Here is an 18206-nt window from a genome sequence, read left to right as displayed (position 1 = left end):
CGCTTGCTCGTCGAGTGCTCGTTGGAGATTCTCCAGTCGAGTGCGCTCGGCCAAGTTGGCCAAACGCGCGTCCTCCAAGGCCCGGGCCTCGGGGGTCTCTCCGACGATAGGAGTGCGGAGCGCGTCCATGTTCCGGCGGCGAAGCTCCTCTCGCTGCAATGACGTGAGAGGTTCGGGGAGATACTCGTCGTGGGGATGCGACAGATTGCCCCCACCCGCGCCTCCATCAGTGTGAGGGAAACCAGGGGGACTGTGTGTTCCATCGACCGCCAGAACCTCAGCCGCTGGATCGCTGCTGTCGCACTCGGATGCGGTCTCCACGGAGCCAGTCGACAGATCGAACAGGCCGTAGAGGGATTCGACGGGCTCGATGGCTGCGACTTGCGGGGCTGCCGATTGGCGGGCCACGGCGTGCCTCACCCACCGCTGAAGTCTTGACCGACCGGAGCGCTTGCGCTGGAGGGAGACAGGGCGGGGAGACGATACGGGGGCCGACCCATATTGGGTCGACGGTTGCCGCAGGAGGACGCCACGAACGCATGCGCGGAAATGTGTCGCATCGCGGGCGGGGAGCGCGTCGATGTCGAGCGGTGCCTCCTGAAGCCAGGCGGAGTCGTCGACGATGAAGGTGAGCGCGCCGAGACGGATCTCGCGGTCCTCCACCAAAACTCCGCAAGAAAACATGATCAAAGGGATCGAGAAAAATCACAACTTCTCCAACTAAGCACTAAGATTCCTGCCCCAAGGTGGGCGCCAACTGTCGTGGTTCTAACTCTGACAGTGATGTAGGGGGGTGAGTATGGAGAGGCTAGATCCTAGCTATTGGGAAGTTGTTACACGCGAGGTTTACGAGTTCAGGCCCTTCTCGGAGGAAGTAACAGCCCTATGTCTCGGAGCCCGGAGGCGGTCGACTGGATTATGCGTGTATAGATTACAGGGGTGCGAACCCTTCCTACTGAGGAGGGGGGTGGCTTATATAGAGTTCGCCGACCCCCTCCCGCCCTCAGTAATGCAGGGTTTTAAAGTACATTTAAGATGGGGCGTTACTGGTAACGCCTCTAATAAAGTGCTGTAATGACCATGAAGACTACTTAACAGCTGACCGTTTGCCTACGGAGTGACTATAGATCTCCTGGTAGTCGAGTGAATAGCTTCATGGTCGAGTGGTAGCTTCTTGGTCGAGTGGTAGCTTCTTGGTCGAGTGTCTTGACTCCGTCGAGTGAAGTACCTTCAAGTCGATTGATGGGTGATTTCTTCTAGGGATGTCCTTGAGTAGGACTCCTCGGTCAGGTCCGTGTCCCTACCCTAGGTACATGTCTTCATCAACTTGCGTAGGATCTGTTCCTGTTCATGCTCAGGTACACAACGTCTAATAACACCATCTACTCCTTCTTTATAAAGATGTGGGTCATCCCAAAAGTAATGTCTCAAATCATAGAAGAACTTTTTCTTTTGTTGGTATGTGAAGCTAGGTGGTATAAATTTAGCAACTATGTAATTAGCATAATCAGCATACCAAGGGGTACTACGAGAAGTACTTCTGACATTTAATTGTTCATCAGGAAAGCTATCATCAATAGGTAGTGGGTCATCAAGAACATTCTCCAACCTAGATAAGTTGTCTGCAACGGGGTTCTCAGTTCCTTTTCTATCAACAATATGCAAAGCAAATTCTTGTAGCAAGAGAACCCATCTAATAAGTCTAGGTTTAGCATCTTTCTTCTCCATAAGATATTTAATAGCAGCATGATCAGTGTGGATAGTTACTTTAGAATCAACAATGTAAGGCCTGAACTTATCACAAGCAAATACAACTGCTAAAAGTTCTTTTTCAGTAGTAGCATAATTTCTTTGAGCATTGTCTAGAGTCTTACTAGCATAATGGATAGCATTTAATTTCTTATCAACTCTTTGACCTAGAACAACACCTACAGCATAATCGCTAGCATCACACATAATTTCAAAGGGTAAATTCCAATCAGGTGGCTGAACAACAGGTGCAGAGACTAATGCTTTCTTAAGTATTTCAAATGCTTCTACACAATCATCATCAAAGACAAATGGTATATCTTTTTGTAATAAATTAGTTAGAGGCCGAGAAATTTTTGAGAAGTCCTTAATGAACCTCCTATAAAATCCGGCGTGACCAAGGAAACTTCTTATACCTTTGATGTCCTTGGGACATGGCATCTTTTCAATAGCATCAACCTTGGCTTTGTCAACTTCAATACCTCTTTTAGAAACTTTATGGCCCCAGACAATACCCTCATTAACCATAAAGTGGCACTTTTCCCAATTCAAGACAAGATTAGTTTCTTCACATCTCTGCAAAACTCGATCAAGATTGCTCAAGCAATCATCAAAAGAAGATCCATAGACGAAAAAGTTGTCCATGAAAACCTCACAAATCTTTTCACAAAAGTCAGAGAATATAGCCATCATGCATCTTTGAAAGGTAGCAGGTGCATTACATAAACCAAAAGGCATACGTCTATAAGCAAAAGTACCAAAAGGCATGTAAAAGTAGTCTTTGGTTGATCTTTAGCCGACACATGTATTTGAGAGAAACCAGAATAACCATCTAGAAAGCAGTAATGTGTATGCTTGCATAATCTTTCTAACATTTGATCAATAAAAGGTAAAGGGTAATGATCCTTTCTAGTAGCTTTATATAATTTGCAAAAATCAATTACCATTCTATAACCTGTAATAATTCTTTGTGGGATCAATTCATCTTTATCATTAGGAACAACAGTAATACCTCCCTTCTTAGGGACACGATGGACAGGACTTACCCACTGACTATCAGCAACGGGATAAATTATACCTGCCTCCATAAGCTTTAGTATTTCTTTTCTTACCACTTCTTTCATTTTAGGATTCAGACGTCGTTGAGGATCACGAACTGGTTTGGCATCTGCTTCCAAATTTATTTTATGTTGACATAGAGTGGGACTAATGCCCTTAAGATCATCAAGAGTATATGCAATAGCAGCACGGTGCTTCTTCAGAGTTTTCAATAATCTTTCTTCTTCATGCTCTGAAAGGTTAGCACTAATAATAACATGATATATCTTCTTTTTATCAAGATAAGCATATTTAAGATTATCAGGCAATGGTTTAAGCTCAAACACGGGATCACCCTTAGGTGGAGGGGGATCCCCTAGGATTTCAACAGGCAAATTGTGTTTCAGAATAGGTTCCTGTTTAAAGAATACTTCATCTATTTCCCTTCTTTCATTCATAAACATATCATTCTCATGGTCTAGCAAATATTGTTATAAAGGATCACTAGGAGGTACGGCAATAGAAGCAAGACCAATAATTTCATCCTTACTAGGCAATTCTTCTTCATGGTGTTGTTTACTAAATTTAGAGAAATTAAACTCATGAGTCATATCATCTAAGACGACAGTAACAACATCCCTTGTGCAATCTATGGTAGCATTAACAGTATTTAAGAAGGCTCTATGAAATATAATGGGACAAAAGCTATCTTGTGGGGAACCAAGAACAAGAAAATCAGCAGGATATTTAGTTTTCCCACACAAGACTTCAACATCTCTAACAATTCCCATTGGTGAAATAGTATCTCTATTAGCAAGTTTAATAGTAACATCAATTTCTTCTAACTCAACAGGTGCAATGTCATGCATAATTTCTTTGTATAAGTCAATAGGTATTGCACTAGCACTAGCACCCATATCACATAAGCCATGATAACAATGATCTCCTATTTTAACAGAAATAACAGGCATGCCTACCACATGTCTATTTTTATCTTTAGCACAAGGTTTAGCAATTCTAGCAGTTTCACCGCAGAACTGAATAACATGCCCATCAATATTATCAGACAGGAGATCTTTAACAATAGTAATATTAGTGTATATGTTTTAATATTGCTTTTACGAACCACAGTTGAAGCTTTAGCATGATCCTTTATCCTAACAGGGAAAGGTGGTTTCTCAACATAACAAGTAGGAACAATAGGATCATTATAAGTGACAGTCTTTTCTTCAACTTTAATAGGTGCAGCTACTTTTACTTCCATGGGAGGATGATATTTAAACCACTTCTCCTTAGGGAGATCAACATAAGTAGCAAAAGATTCACAGAAAGAAGCTACTATCTCAGAATCAAGTATATATTTAGTGCTAAACTTATGGAAAATATCGGTATCCATAAAAGATTTAACACAATCAAAACTAGGTGTCATACCTGACTCCTTACCATTGTCGAGGTCCCAATCTTCAGAGTTGCGTTTAATTCTATCCAATAAATCCCATCTAAATCCAATAGTCTTCGTCATAAAAGAGCCAGCACAAGAAGTATCGAGCATGGTGCGATTATTTTCAGAAAGCCGAGCATAAATTTTTTGAAGAATTGTTTCTCTTGGGAGCTCATCATTGGGACATGAATATAACATTGATTAAAGCCTCCCCAAGATTGAGTGATGCTTTCTCCTTCGCGAGGCCAAAAATTATATATATAATTGCGGTCACGATGAACAAGATGCATAGGGTAATACTTTTGATGAAATTCCAATTTCAATCTTCTATAGTTCCATGATCTCGTATCATCACATAGCCTATACCATGTCAATGCGTCTCCCTTCAAAGATAAAGGGAAGACCTTCTTCTTAGCAACATCATCGGGTATACCTGCAAGCTTAAATAATCCACAAACTTCATCAACATATATTAGGTGTTCATTAGGATGCTTTGTTCCATCTCCTGTAAAAGGATTAGCTAGCAGTTTTTCTATCATACCCGAAGGATACTCATAAGGAATTTCATTTTCAATAGATTCAGTAGGTTGAGGAGCAACTCTTTGCTCTACTGGTCGGGGTGAAGATACCCCGAACAAGCCCCTCAGAGGATTACTTTCCATAGTAACAAGTTTCAGTAAATTTCAGCACACTATATAAATTTTTCCTTACCAAATACCACCTACCAAAGGTGCTTCACTCCCCGGCAACGACGCCAGAAAAGAGTCTTGATGACCCACAAGTATAGGGGATCTATCATAGTCCTTTCGATAAGTAAGAGTGTCGAACCCAACGAGGAGCAGAAGGAAATGATAAGCGGTTTTCAGCAAGGTATTCTCTGCAAGTACTGAAATAAGTGGTAACAGATAGTTTTGTGATGAGATAATTTGTAACGAGCAACAAGTAACAAAAGTAAATAAAATGCAGCAAGGTGGCCCAATCCTTTTTGTAGCAAAGGACAAGCCTGGACAAACTCTTATATAAGGAAAAGCGCTCCCGAGGACACATGGGAATATCGTCAAGCTAGTTTGCATCACGTTCATATGATCTGCGTTCGGTACTTTGATAATTTGACATGTGGGCGGACCGGTGCTTGGGTGCTGTTCTTACTTGAACAAGCATCCCACTTATGATTAACCTCTATTGCAAGCATCCGCAACTGCAACAAAAGTATTAAGGTAAACCTAACCATAGCATGAAACATATGGATCCAAATCAGCCCCTTACGAAGCAACGCATAAACTAGGGTTTAAGCTTCTGTCACTCTAGCAACCCATCATCTACTTATTACTTCCCAATGCCTTCCTCTAGGCCCAAATAATGGTAAAGTGTTATGTAGTCGACGTTCACATAACACCACTAGAGGCTAGACAACAAACATCTCATCAAAATATCGAACGAATACCAAATTCACATGACTACTAATAGCAAGACTTCTCCCTTGTCCTCAGGAACAAACGTAACTACTCACAAAGCATATTCATGTTCATAATCAGAGGGGTAATAATATGCATAAAGGATCTGAACATATGATCTTCCACCAATTAAACGAACTAGCATCAACTACAAGGAGTAATTAACACTAGTAGCAACCTACTAGCACCAATCCCGGGCTTGGAGACAAGAATTGGATACAAGAGATGAACTAGGGTTTTGAGATGAGATGGTGCTGATGAAGATGTTGATGGATATTGCCCTCTCCCGATGAGAGGAGCATTGGTGATGACGATGGCGAGGATTTCCCCCTCCGGGAGGGAAGTTTCCCCGGCAGAACAGCTCTGCCGGAGCTCTAGATTGGATCCGCCAAGGTTCCGCCTCGTGGCGGCGGAGTTTCGTCCCGAAATGTTGCTTCCTGTTTTTTTCGACGAAAGACTTCATATAGCAGAAGATGGTCATCAGAGAGCCACCAGGGGGCCCATGAGGTAGGGGGCGCGCCCTAGGGGGGCGCCCCCCACCCTCGTGGAAAGGGTGTGGCCCCCCTGGTCTTCATCTTTGGCGAGGATTTTTCATTATTTATTATAAGGTATTCTATGGAGTTTCAGGACTTTTGGAGTTGTGCAGAATAGGTCTCTAATATTTGCTCCTTTTCCAGCCCAGAATTCCAGCCGCCGGCATTCTCCCTCCTTTATGTAAACCTTATAAAATAAGAGAGAATAGCCATAAGTATTGTGACATAATGTGAAATAACAACCCATAATGCAATAAATATCGATATAAAAGCATGATGCAAAATGGACGTATCACCTCCCTGTTGGAAATATGCCCTATTGGCAATAATAAAATGGTTATTATTATATTTCCTTGTTCATGATAATTGTCTATTATTCATGGTATAATTGTATTAACCGGAAACCGTAATACATGTGTGAATACATTGACCACAACATGTCCCTAGTAAGCCTCTAGTTGACTAGCTCGTTGATCAATAGATGGTTATGGTTTCCTGACCATGGACATTGGATGTCATTGATAACGGGATCACATCATTAGGAGAATGATGTGATGGACAAGACCCAATCTTAAGCGTAGCACAAGATCGTGAAGTTCGTTTGCTAAAGCTTTTCTAATGTCAAGTATCATTTCCTTAGACCATGAGATTGTGCAACTCCCGGATACCGTAGGAATGCTTTGGGTGTACCAAATGTCACAACGTAATTGGGTGTCTATAAAGGTGCATTACAGGTATCTCCGAAAGTGTCTGTTGGGTTGGCATGAATCGAGACTGGGATTTGTCACTCCATATGACGGAGAGGTATCTCTGGGCCCACTCGGTAATGCATCATCATAACAAGCTCAATGTGACTAAGGAGTTGGTCACGGGATCATGCGTTACAGAATGAGTAAAGAGACTTGCCGGTAACGAGATTGAACGAGGTATGGGGATACCGACGATCGAATCTCGGGCAAGTAACATACCGATAGACAAAGGGAATTGTATACGGGATTGATTGAATCCCCGACATCGTGGTTCATCTGATGAGATCATCGTGGAACATGTGAGAGCCGATATGGGTATCGAGATCCCGCTATTGGTTATTGGCCGGAGAGATGTCTCGGTCATGTCTGCATGGTTCCCGAACCCGTAGGTCTACACACTTAAGGTTCGGTGACGCTAGAGTTGTTATGGGAAATAGTATGTGGTTACCAAAGGTTGTTCGGAGTCCCGGATGAGATCCCGGACGTGACGAGGAGTTCCGGAATGGTCCGGAGGTGAAGATCGATATATTGGACGAAGGGTATTGGAGTCCGGAATTGTTCCGGGGGTACTGGGTGACGACCAGCGTGTCCGAAAGGGGTTTCGGAGGCCCCGACTTGGAGAGGTGGGGGCGCCTCCCCTAGGGCAGCCACCCCTCCCAGCTTGGGGGCAAGTTTCTTAGGGGTGGGGGCGCCCAAACCCATCTAGGGTTTCCCCTGTGGCCGCCGCCCCTCCCCTAGGGAATCCTAGGGCGCCTCCTCCACCCCTTCCCCCTATATATAGTGAGGGAGAGAGGGCAGCCGCCCCCTTCCCCTGGCGCAGCCCCTCCCCCTCTCCTACACCTCCTCCTCCATAGCGCTTGGCGAAGCCCTGCCGGAGAACCAAGAGCTCCATCACCACTACGCCGTCGTGCTATCGGAGTTATCCCTCAACTTCTCCTCCCCCCTTGCTGGATCAAGAAGGAGGAGATGTCCCCAGGGTGTACGTGTGTTGAACGCGGGGGCGCCGTTGTTCGATGCTTAGATCGGAATCGACCGCGATCTGAATCGCTGCGTTTACGACTCCACCAACCGCGTTCTTGTAACGCTTCCGCTTAGCGATCTTCAAGGGTATGAAGATGCACTCCCTCTTTCTCGTTGCTAGTATCTCCTAGATTGATCTTGGTGACACGTAGGAAAATTTTGAATTATTGCTACATTCCCCAACAGTGGTATCAGAGCTAGGTCTATGCGTAGATTCTATGCACGAGTAGAACACAAAGTAGTTGTGGGCTATGATTTGGTCAATTTTCTTAATGTTACTAGTCTTATCTTGATTCAGCGGCATTGTGGGATGAAGCGGCCCGGACCGACCTTACACGTACACTTACGTGAGACTGGTTCCACCGACTGACATGCACTTGATGCATAAGGTGGCTAGCGGGTGTCTGTCTCTCCCACTTTAGTTGGATCGGATTCGATGAAGAGGGTCCTTATGAAGGGTAAATAGCAATTGACATATCACCGTTGTGGCTTCTGCGTAGGTAAGAAACGTTCTTGCTAGAAACCCATAGCAGCCACGTAAAACATGCAACAACAATTAGAGGACGTCTAACTTGTTTTTGCAGGGTATGCTATGTGATGTGATATGGCCAAAAGTATGTGATGAATGATATATGTGATATATGAGATTGATCATGTTCTTGTAATAGGAATCATGAATTGCATGTCGATGAGTATGACAACCGACAGGAGCCATAGGAGTTGTCTTAATTTATTTTTGACCTGCATGTCACTGAAAACGCCATGTAATTATTTTACTTTATTGCTAACCGTTAGCCATAGTAGTAGAAGTAATAGTTGACGAGGCAACTTTATGAAGACACGATGATGGAGATCATGGTGTCATGCCGGTGACGATGGTGTTCATGCCGCGCCCCGAAGATGGAGATCAAAGGCGCAAGATGATATTGGCCATATCATGTCACTTTATGATTTGCATGTGATGTTTGTCATGTTTACATCTTACTTGCTTAGAACGACGGTAGCATAAATAAGATGATCCCTCACAAAAATTTCAAGAAAGTGTTCCCCCTAACTGTTGACCATTGCAAAGGTTCATTGTTTCGAAGCACCACGTGATGATCGGGCGTGATAGATTGTAACGTTCGAATACAACAGGTGTAAGCCAGATTTACACATGCAAAACACTTAGGTTGACTTGACGAGCCTAGCATGTACAGACATGGCCTCGGAACACAAGAGACCGAAAGGTCGAACATGAGTCGTATAGTAGATATGATCAACATGGAGATGTTCACCGTTGATGACTAGTCCGTCTCACGTGATGATCGGACACGGCCTAGTCGATTCGGATCATGTATCACTTAGATGACTAGAGGGATGTCTATCTAAGTGGGAGTTCATTGAATAATTTGATTAGATGAACTTAACTATCATGAACATAGTCTAAATTGTCTTTGCAAATTATGCTGTGGATTAATAGCTCGTGCTTTAGCTCTTTGTTTTAATACGTTCCTGGAGAAAGACTAAGTTGAAAGATATTGTAAGAAATTGTGCGGACTAGGGCCGTAGTCTAAGGATTGTCCTCACTGCTACACAGAAGGCTTCTGTCCTTGATGCACCGCTCGGTGTGCCAACCCCTCTGGTGTCGTCTGTGGATGTTGTGAACATCTGGTAGACACGTTCTGATGACTACCTGATAGTTTAGTGCGCCATGCTTTACGACTTAGAGTCGGGGCTCCAAAAGCGTTTTGAACGCCATAGAACATATGAGATGTTCGAAGAAGCTGAAATTGGTATTTTAGGCTCATGCCCATGTTGAGAGGTTGAGACCTCTGACAAGACCTTTGCCTACAAGATGGAGGAGAATAGCTCAGCCAGTGAGCACGTGCTCAGAATGTCTGGGGTACTTCAATCACTTGAATCAAGTGGGAGTTAATCTTCCAGATAAGAGAGCGATTGACAAAAGTTCTCCAGTCGCTATCACCAAGCTACTAGAGTTTCATGATGAACTATAACATGCAAGGAAAGATATTCCCGGAGCTGATCACCGTGCTTAAGGCCGTAAAGGTAGAAATCAAGAAGGAGCATCAAGTGTTGATGGTTAACAAGAGCACTGGTTTCAAATAAGGGCAAGGGCAAGAAGGGAAACTTCTTGAATGGCAAGCCAGTTGCCGCTCCAGTGAAGAAACCAAAGAACCCAAACCTGAGACAAAGTGCTTCTATTAGGGGAACGGTCACTGGTAGCAGAAATTCCTCAAATACTTGGTAGATAAGAAGACTGTCAACTTCAACAAAAGTATATTTAATATATGGGTGTTATTGATGTGTACCTTACTAGTACTCCTAGTAGCACCTGGGTATTAGATACCGGTTCAGTTGCTAATATTGGTAACTCGAAACAAAAGTTACGGAATTAACGGAGACTAGCTATGGGTGAGGTGACGATGTGTGTTGGAAGTGTTTCCAAGGTTGATGCGATCACCATCGCATGCTCCCTCTACCTTCGGGATTAGTGTTGAACCTAGATAAATGTTGTTTGCATTGGTGTCTGCGTTGAGCATGAACATGATTAGATCATGTTTATTGCAATACGGTTATTCATTTAAGTCAGAGAATAATGGTTATTCTGTTTACATGAATAATACCTTCTATGGTCATTGTCGGTGTCAAAACCGGCGGATCTCGGGTAGGGGGTCCCGAACTGTGCGTCTAAGGCGAATGGTAACAGGAGGCGGGGGACACAATGTTTACCCAGGTTCGGACCCTCTCGATGGAGGTAATACCCTACTTCCTGCTTGATTGATCTTGATGATATGAGTATTGCAAGAGTTGATCTACCATGAGATCGGAGAGGCTAAACCCTAGAAGCTAGCCTATGGTATGATTGTTGTTGTCCTATGGACTAAAACCCTCCGGTTTATATAGACACCGGGGGGCTAGGGTTACACAGAGTTGGTTACAAGGGAGGAGATCTACATATACGAATCGCCAAGCTTGCGTTCCACGCAAAGGAGAGTCCCATCCGGACACGGTACGAAGTCTTCAATCTTGTATCTTCATAGTCCAATAGTCCGGCCAAAGTATATAGTTCGGCTGTCCGAGGACCCCCTAATCCAGGACTCCTTCAGTAGCCCCTGAACCAGGCTTCAATGACGATGAGTCCGGCGCGCAAATTGTCTTCGACATTGCAAGGCGGGTTCCTCCCCCGAATACTCCATAGAAGATTTTGAACACGAGGATAATGTCCGGCTCTGCAAAACAAATTCCACATGCCACCGTAGAGAGTATAGCATTTCCACAAATCTAATCTGCTGACAACTTTTCATAACATGACATCACGCCATGGTTCCGGTTATTATTCGAACCGTTTTTCTTAACCAGATACTGCACATATTCCGAGGCGGTTTTCTTGGTATGTCTTGTCAAAGCAGAGATCGTGTCCCCTTATCACGGGATTCTCATCAATACGGGTGTGGGTAACCTAACCGCGCCATCAATCACGACGCTTGGGGAATAAGCGAGTTTTACCAGGCAAGTGGGGAGGCACGCGGTTTCTACCACCCTTATAAAGGGATAAGGACTCCTCTTATTTACCCATGCCTTCTTCCTCCCTGCCCATCCATTCTCGCGCACTCGATCTCCAGCGCCTAAGTCCGCATCTTTCTCCGCAAAAACACTCTGAACATGTCCGGAGCGGGAGGCAAGTGGATGGCCTCCTCCGTCACGGAGGAGCACATCACGAAGCTCCGGGAAGACGGATACCTGGCCGCAGATATTGCGCACCGGCTCCCCGGCGCGGGGCAGATCGTTCCTACCCCCGAGCCCCACGAAAGGGTTGTATTCCTTACCCATTTCGTCCACGGGCTGGGATTTCCCCTCCACCCATTTGTTCGCGGGCTCATGTTCTACTACGGGCTGGACTTCCATGATCTGGCCCCCAATTTCATCCTCAACATCTCGGCGTTTATCGTCGTGTGCGAGGCCTTCCTCCGCATCAAGCCCCACTTCGGCCTGTGGCTGAAGACCTTCAATGTTAAACCAAAGGTGGTGGTCGGCCAGCAAGCGGAGTGTGGAGGCGCCATGGTGGGAAAAATGCCCAACATCACCTGGCTCGAAGGCTCCTATGTGGAGACCATAAAGGGGTGGCAATCGGGGTGGTTCTACATCACCGAGCCGCGCGACATCAACTGGGCGGCGCCCCCCAAATTCCGATCCGGCATCCCCATGCGGCTCACCTCCTGGAAAGAGAAGGGCTTATCTTGGGGTTCATCAGTGGAGCTGACCGGACTCCAGAACGGCGTTAAAAACATGATAAGCAAGAAAATCAAGCTTGTCAACGTGGTCCAGGTCATGCTCTTCCGCCGGATTCTCCCATGTCAAAGACGGGCATTCAATATGTGGGAGTTCGACTCGGTAAAGCACCAGACGCTGCGAGAGCTCTTCGACATGATGCACCAGGACATCTGGAGGGTGTTGTTCAAGTATGCCGAGGTTCCTCCTCCCCTTACCGAGGACCGCGGACTCAGCGCAAAGCGCCCTGCTAATCTGGTAAGCTCCTTATATCTCATAAGGTGTTTCTTTCCCTAGTATAGTTATGTGAGGGATCTGAGCCTCCACATTTTTTGACAGGAATGGGTTGCGACAGCGGAGCGGATCGACTGTCCGGCCCTGCTGCCCGTAGATCCAGCAAGTACTCTCCTGATGGAGATGCTGGTTCCCGCGCCCTATGAGGCGCCGGAGAAGAAGGCCAAGAAGAAGGCCGCGAGGACCAGGAAAGGTCTCCGGTGCAAGGTTGTATCGAAATCGTCGTCCGATAACACTGAGACGCCCTCCTCCCACGGAGACGAGGAGGAGGAAGAGGAAAATTCTCCCCATCCAGCCGGGGGGATAACAAAAGGAAGGCCGCCCCATCCGGGGAGGCCGAAGGGTCCAAGAAGGGAAGAGCCCTCCTTCCGGACTATTCCACCACGGCCGCGTTCAACAACGAGGAGTGGTTGCCCAGGGACAAGCCCCTGGCGAAGTCGTAAGTATCCGGATACCATAACAGTTCTGGTAGATTTCGTTTCATTGTTTCTTATCATGCTGAACATGATCATGCAGCCCACCCAAGGATCATCTCGACGTATCCTCTTCGGGCGGGTCTCTGGGCCTGTCGGAGATGAACAGTGATTCGCTCCTGACCGCCTCCTCCCCTGCCCTATGGACGACGCCGAGGTGTTGTCTCGAAGGGCACCAAGCCAAGGGAAGGTAGTTCTGGGGGCGCCCCAAGGCGACCTCCCAGACGTCGGGCGCATGGGAGGCAAGGCTCCCGTGGGCCCTAAGGACGGGGCGGCAAGTCCGACCCCCAGCCGAATACTGCGCCGGAACCTCCCGTGGTTCCGGACTCTGTCGGGCGACCCCTCACAAAGGGGGGCGAGCCGTCTGTGCCGATGGCCTCTGTCCATCCAGAGGCACCGGACAACTTGCTGGAAGCGCTTTGTGGCGCTTCCATTGATGAAGAGCACCGCACTATCATGAGTGCGGTGGTAGAGAAGGTTTAGTCCGCTAAAAGCGGACCGACTGAAGCCTGTGCCAGCCTCTTAACAAGCTTTGAGGTAAGTAATCAATTTATAAGAAAATGCTATAGCATAGATAGTAGCCCCTGATGCTCTGTTTGGCGTTCGCAAAGAAAGGCCGAACAGAGGATCAAATAATAATCACAGGAGTCTAATCAGAATGTGTCTTATGTGAATAAGCAGGCTTCGCTGCTGGCCGCTGCCGCTCGCACTATGGAGGTCTCTGCACCGAAGCGGGACCTTGAGCGGTCCGAAAAAGAGCTCGGCCTTACCAAGAGGCAGATTGAAGAGAACAAAGGTAAGTAATACCCGTCCATATATTGATAAGGAATAAAAAGGAATGTGGTTGTTAAGTCACAGGATCATCATGAATTTTGCTAGGGACCACGACCGAAGTGGCGGCCCTGAAGGAGGCGCTGTCCGAGGCCGAAGACAAAGCGGCCAAGGAGCGCATCGAGCGCGAGAAGCAAGAAGCTCGAGTCGGCGAGGTGCAGCAAGAGCTCCAGGATTTCGTCAAAAAATACAAGTCCTTGGAGCGTGACTCTAAGACGCAAGGGTCTGAGCTTGTGAAGGCCCTTGAGAGCACAAAAAATGCCAAGGCCGAAGCCCACAAGGCCCTCCAGGAGCTTTAGGCGGTCTAGAAGATAGCGGCGGGTAAGGAATTCATTATGCAAAGCAAGCATGTGAAGGAAACTTTCCTTTTACTTACCCGAGTTTGGAGCTCTCCAGGAGCATTCACAGATCTTCCCCGCAGTGTATCCAATGCAGCGGAATTTTACCGGGCCGAAGAAGGGAGCTCAACGGAGAAGTTGTTCTGTCCTCAGTATACTGGGACCAAACATCTGATGCCCTTGAGTGACCAGTTGAAGCAATTGGTCGAGCTCCACAAGGTGGCCGAACAGGCCATGAAGGGCCTCATAGTCGGGATGTGGCCTGGTGAGCCCCTACCTAGCAGCTACTTTGGCCTGGTGAGGCAGCTTGTGAATGCCTGCCCACGGCTTGAAGTCATAAAGCGGTCCGTCTGCATTAAGGGTGCGCGCATGGCTTTTGCCCGAGCGAAAGTGCATTGGGCGAAGATGGATGCCGAGAAGCTGGTGAAGGAGGGGCCGCCGGAGGGCAAGGAGCATCGCCGCCCTGAGAATTATTATGATAGCGTCCTGAAGGGTGCCCGCCTAGTGGCGGAGGAATGTTCTAAGGATGTAATATTTGAATGAATGTACTCATGTGGTCCTGTAATATGAAAACGAGTTCGTCTGCGCTATATAATGCTTGTGGATTTAAAATATTACCTTCGGTGCGGCCGTTTATAAAATCTGAGAGTTGGCCAGTCGTCGGCTTCTGCCCCCATGTAGCTAGTACTGAGGTGTTCGGGATAAATCTGATCACTCTTTATCCTAGTTTTGGGTCCTTCGAAGGAGGTGTTCAGTAGAACGAACCAGGCAATCGGACTATAAGGCTTTATCGCTCTCACTTAGCCATAGAATTCTACAATTTTAAATTTTGGCGAAGCCCCTAGTATTCGGAAAGCCGAACTTGGGGCGCTATGAATGCCTAAATCGAACAAGGCTGACTCCTCGCCTAACGCGGAAAAAATCTTTAGGGATTTTGGACCTCTCAAACAGCGACCAGCTCTCGCCGCATCATGACAGTCAGTTTTCGGCTTTCTCTACTGAGGTGCTCGTCCGGAAGAACCGGGACAGAATCGCAGTAGTTCTCCCAGTGCTACCTTAGCCGATATAGCGGAACGTAAGGCACCAAAACATGGGAGCCGGGTAAACCCAACTATTGACCCAAGACATGATTCGGAGCTGATGCATATAATGCTATAAGTTCAAGGTGCCGCACTGTCGAAAGTGTTCAGACTTTTCTTGCCGTGTTATGGGGTACACTGAAGCCCCTGGCGTACCGAACGTACCAGAATGTACGGGAGCAACTTGTCGTGAATAGACAAACAAAGAAAAAAAAGAAAAAAGAAGGTGAAGAAATGTAATAATAAGCTGACGTTGTGCATTGTTATTTATAGGATACGTCAAAGCGTATGTGTGTAAGTAGTACAATAAGCAAAAATAGAACTATCTGACATGTCCGATCCGAGGGCGAGCTGCATGCGGGTCAGTAAAACAGGTATAACGATCGGTATGAGAAACCATCTGGGTATTTCCTTGTACGTCAAAGCTTCTTGCTCCCTTGGTGCTTCCCTCCCGTAATGGGTCCGATGATCTAGCTATCGGAGAGGGCCTCCAGAGAATAGGGTCCTGAAAGGAAGAGAATGATAAAGATATACTGGTCCTGAGGCGGTTGAACCGTGTTGTGGGACGTGCCATAGCCGTGCCTCCGCCTATACCCATGGTATCTTTAGTGCGTAGTTATGTACGCGCGGTGTAAATTTCGTCGCTTGACTGGGACTAGGACGGAGGCCGAATTGCTAGGCGAGCTCTGAACGCGCCTGGGGATTCCGTTGCAGGTTATTCCGGACTCGCTTGAATGTGTCTATGGACCTTGTCGCCGAACTGGCTGTTTGCCTCAAAAGGCTGCTTTGCATTTCTGCTGCAAGGGCCGCAGTGTGCCACTCCGTGCGGAGCGAGCGTTCTGTGTTTTCGTTAACTGTTATAACCCCGCGAGGTCTTGGCATTTTGAGCTTGAGGTATGCATAATGCGGTACCACATTGAATCTAGCGAATGCGGTTCGTCCGAGTAGTGTGTGATAGCCACTGCGGAAGGGGACGATATCAAAGATTAACTCTTCGCTTCGGAAGTTATCCGGAGATCCGAAGACCACTTCCAGTGTGATTGAGCCCGTGCAACAGGCCTCTATACCTAGTATGACACCTTTGAAGGTGGTTTTTGTGGGTTTGATCCTCAAGGGGTCGATACCCATTTTGCGCACCGTATCCTGATAAAGCAGGTTCAGGCTGCTGCAACTGTCCATAAGGACTCAAGTGAGGTGGAATCCGTCAATGATAGGATCGAGGACCAATGCGGCAGAACCGCCATGACGGATACTAGTGGGGTGGTCCCTGTGATCAAAAGTGATTGGATAAGAAGACCATGGATTGAACTTTGGGGCGACTGGCTCCATCGCGTAGACGTCCTTGAGTGCACGCTTTCGTTTTCGCTTGGGGATATGGGTTGCGTATATCATGTTCACCGTTTTCACTTGGGGAGGAAATTTCTTCTGTCCTCCTGTGTTCGGCGGCCGGGGCTCCTCCTCGTCGTCGCTATGCAGCCCCTTTTCCTTGCTTTCGTCATTCAACATGCCGACCTGTTTGAACACCCAACATTCTCTGTTGGTGTGGTTGGCTGGCTTATCAGGGGTGCCATGAATTTGACACGAGCGGTCGAGTATGCGGTCCAAAATGGACAGGCCCGGATTGTTTCTTTTGAATGGCTTTTTCCGCTGACTGGATTTAGAGCCACTAAATCCGGCATTGGCTGCCGTGTCTTCGGCGTTATCGCCATTGTTGCGGCGGTTGTATCTGTTGCGACGTGGCTTGTCGTTGCAGTCTCTGGCCTTCGATGTGCCAGGGTTGTTGCTGTGTTGTTGCTACGGGCCAACTAGCTATCCTCGCCCGCGCAGAAATGGGTCATGAGTGTTGTGAGGGCTGCCATGGACTTTGGCTTCTCTTGGCCGAGATGTCTGGTGAGCCACTCGTCACGGATGTTATGTTTAAAGGCCTCTAGGGATTCGACATCCAGACAGTCCACAATTTGGTTCTTTTTGGTTAGTAACCGAGTCCAAAATTTCCTGGCTGACTCTCCGGGCTGTTGTGTTATGCGACTTAAATCATCAGCATCCGGTGGTCGCACATAAGTGCCCTGGAAGTTGTCCAGGAATGTGTCTGCCAGGTTCTCCCAAGTTCTGATGGAGTTTGCTGGCAAGCTATTTAGCCAATGCCGAGGTGTTCCTTTGAGTTTTATCGGAGGTACTTGATGGCGTGTAGATCATCCCCGTGGGCCATGTGAATGTGGAGGAAGAAATCCTCTATCCATACCGCGGGGTCAGTAGTACCATCGTATGATTCAATATTCACGGGTTTGAACCCTTCTGGGAATTCATGATCCATTACCTCATCAGTGAAGCACAGGGGGTGTGCGGCGCCTCTGTGTCGGGCTATGTCAAGACGCAGTTCGTACGAGTCTTGTCTGCTATGTTCGGCTCGGCTGGGTTTGTTTTTGGTATATCCAGCATCACGGTCGTCGTCATGTGTTGGGGCGCGCCCTCGTGATCCGAAGATCGATCTTTTGTGTCCTGCTTTATTTTCCAATACGTCTCGCAGGTCCTGCGTGTTACCCCGGGCCTTGCTGTTTTTGTTTGACTGGTGACGGGGAGCGGGCTGGACTTCGGGCTTATATGCCACTTTGTCACGGCCACGAGGTGGCCGGTCTGACGCATCATACGCTGGAAGCGCAGGCCTTAATGCTTCCTCTTCAAGCTGGGGTAGCAACCTGCGCTTTGGGAAACTTTTGATTGGGCGCTCGAGTTCATGTTCCTCGGCTGCTAGGACTTCAGTCCATCTATCTGCTAGCAGATCTTGCTCAGCTTGAAGCTGTTGATGCTTTTTCTTCAGCCTTTTTGCTATGGCAATAAGCCGGCGCTTGAAGCGCTCCTGTTCGACGGGATCCTCAGGCACGATAAATTGTTCGTCGCCGAGGCTCACCTCATCTGCGGAGAGAGGCATGTAATT

Source organism: Triticum urartu, chromosome 5 (assembly GCF_003073215.2).
Source record: "Triticum urartu cultivar G1812 chromosome 5, Tu2.1, whole genome shotgun sequence".
NCBI classification, from domain to species: domain Eukaryota; kingdom Viridiplantae; phylum Streptophyta; class Magnoliopsida; order Poales; family Poaceae; genus Triticum; species Triticum urartu.
The sequence above is the reverse complement of the archived record's forward strand: the minus strand, read 5'-3'. Positions refer to the sequence as shown.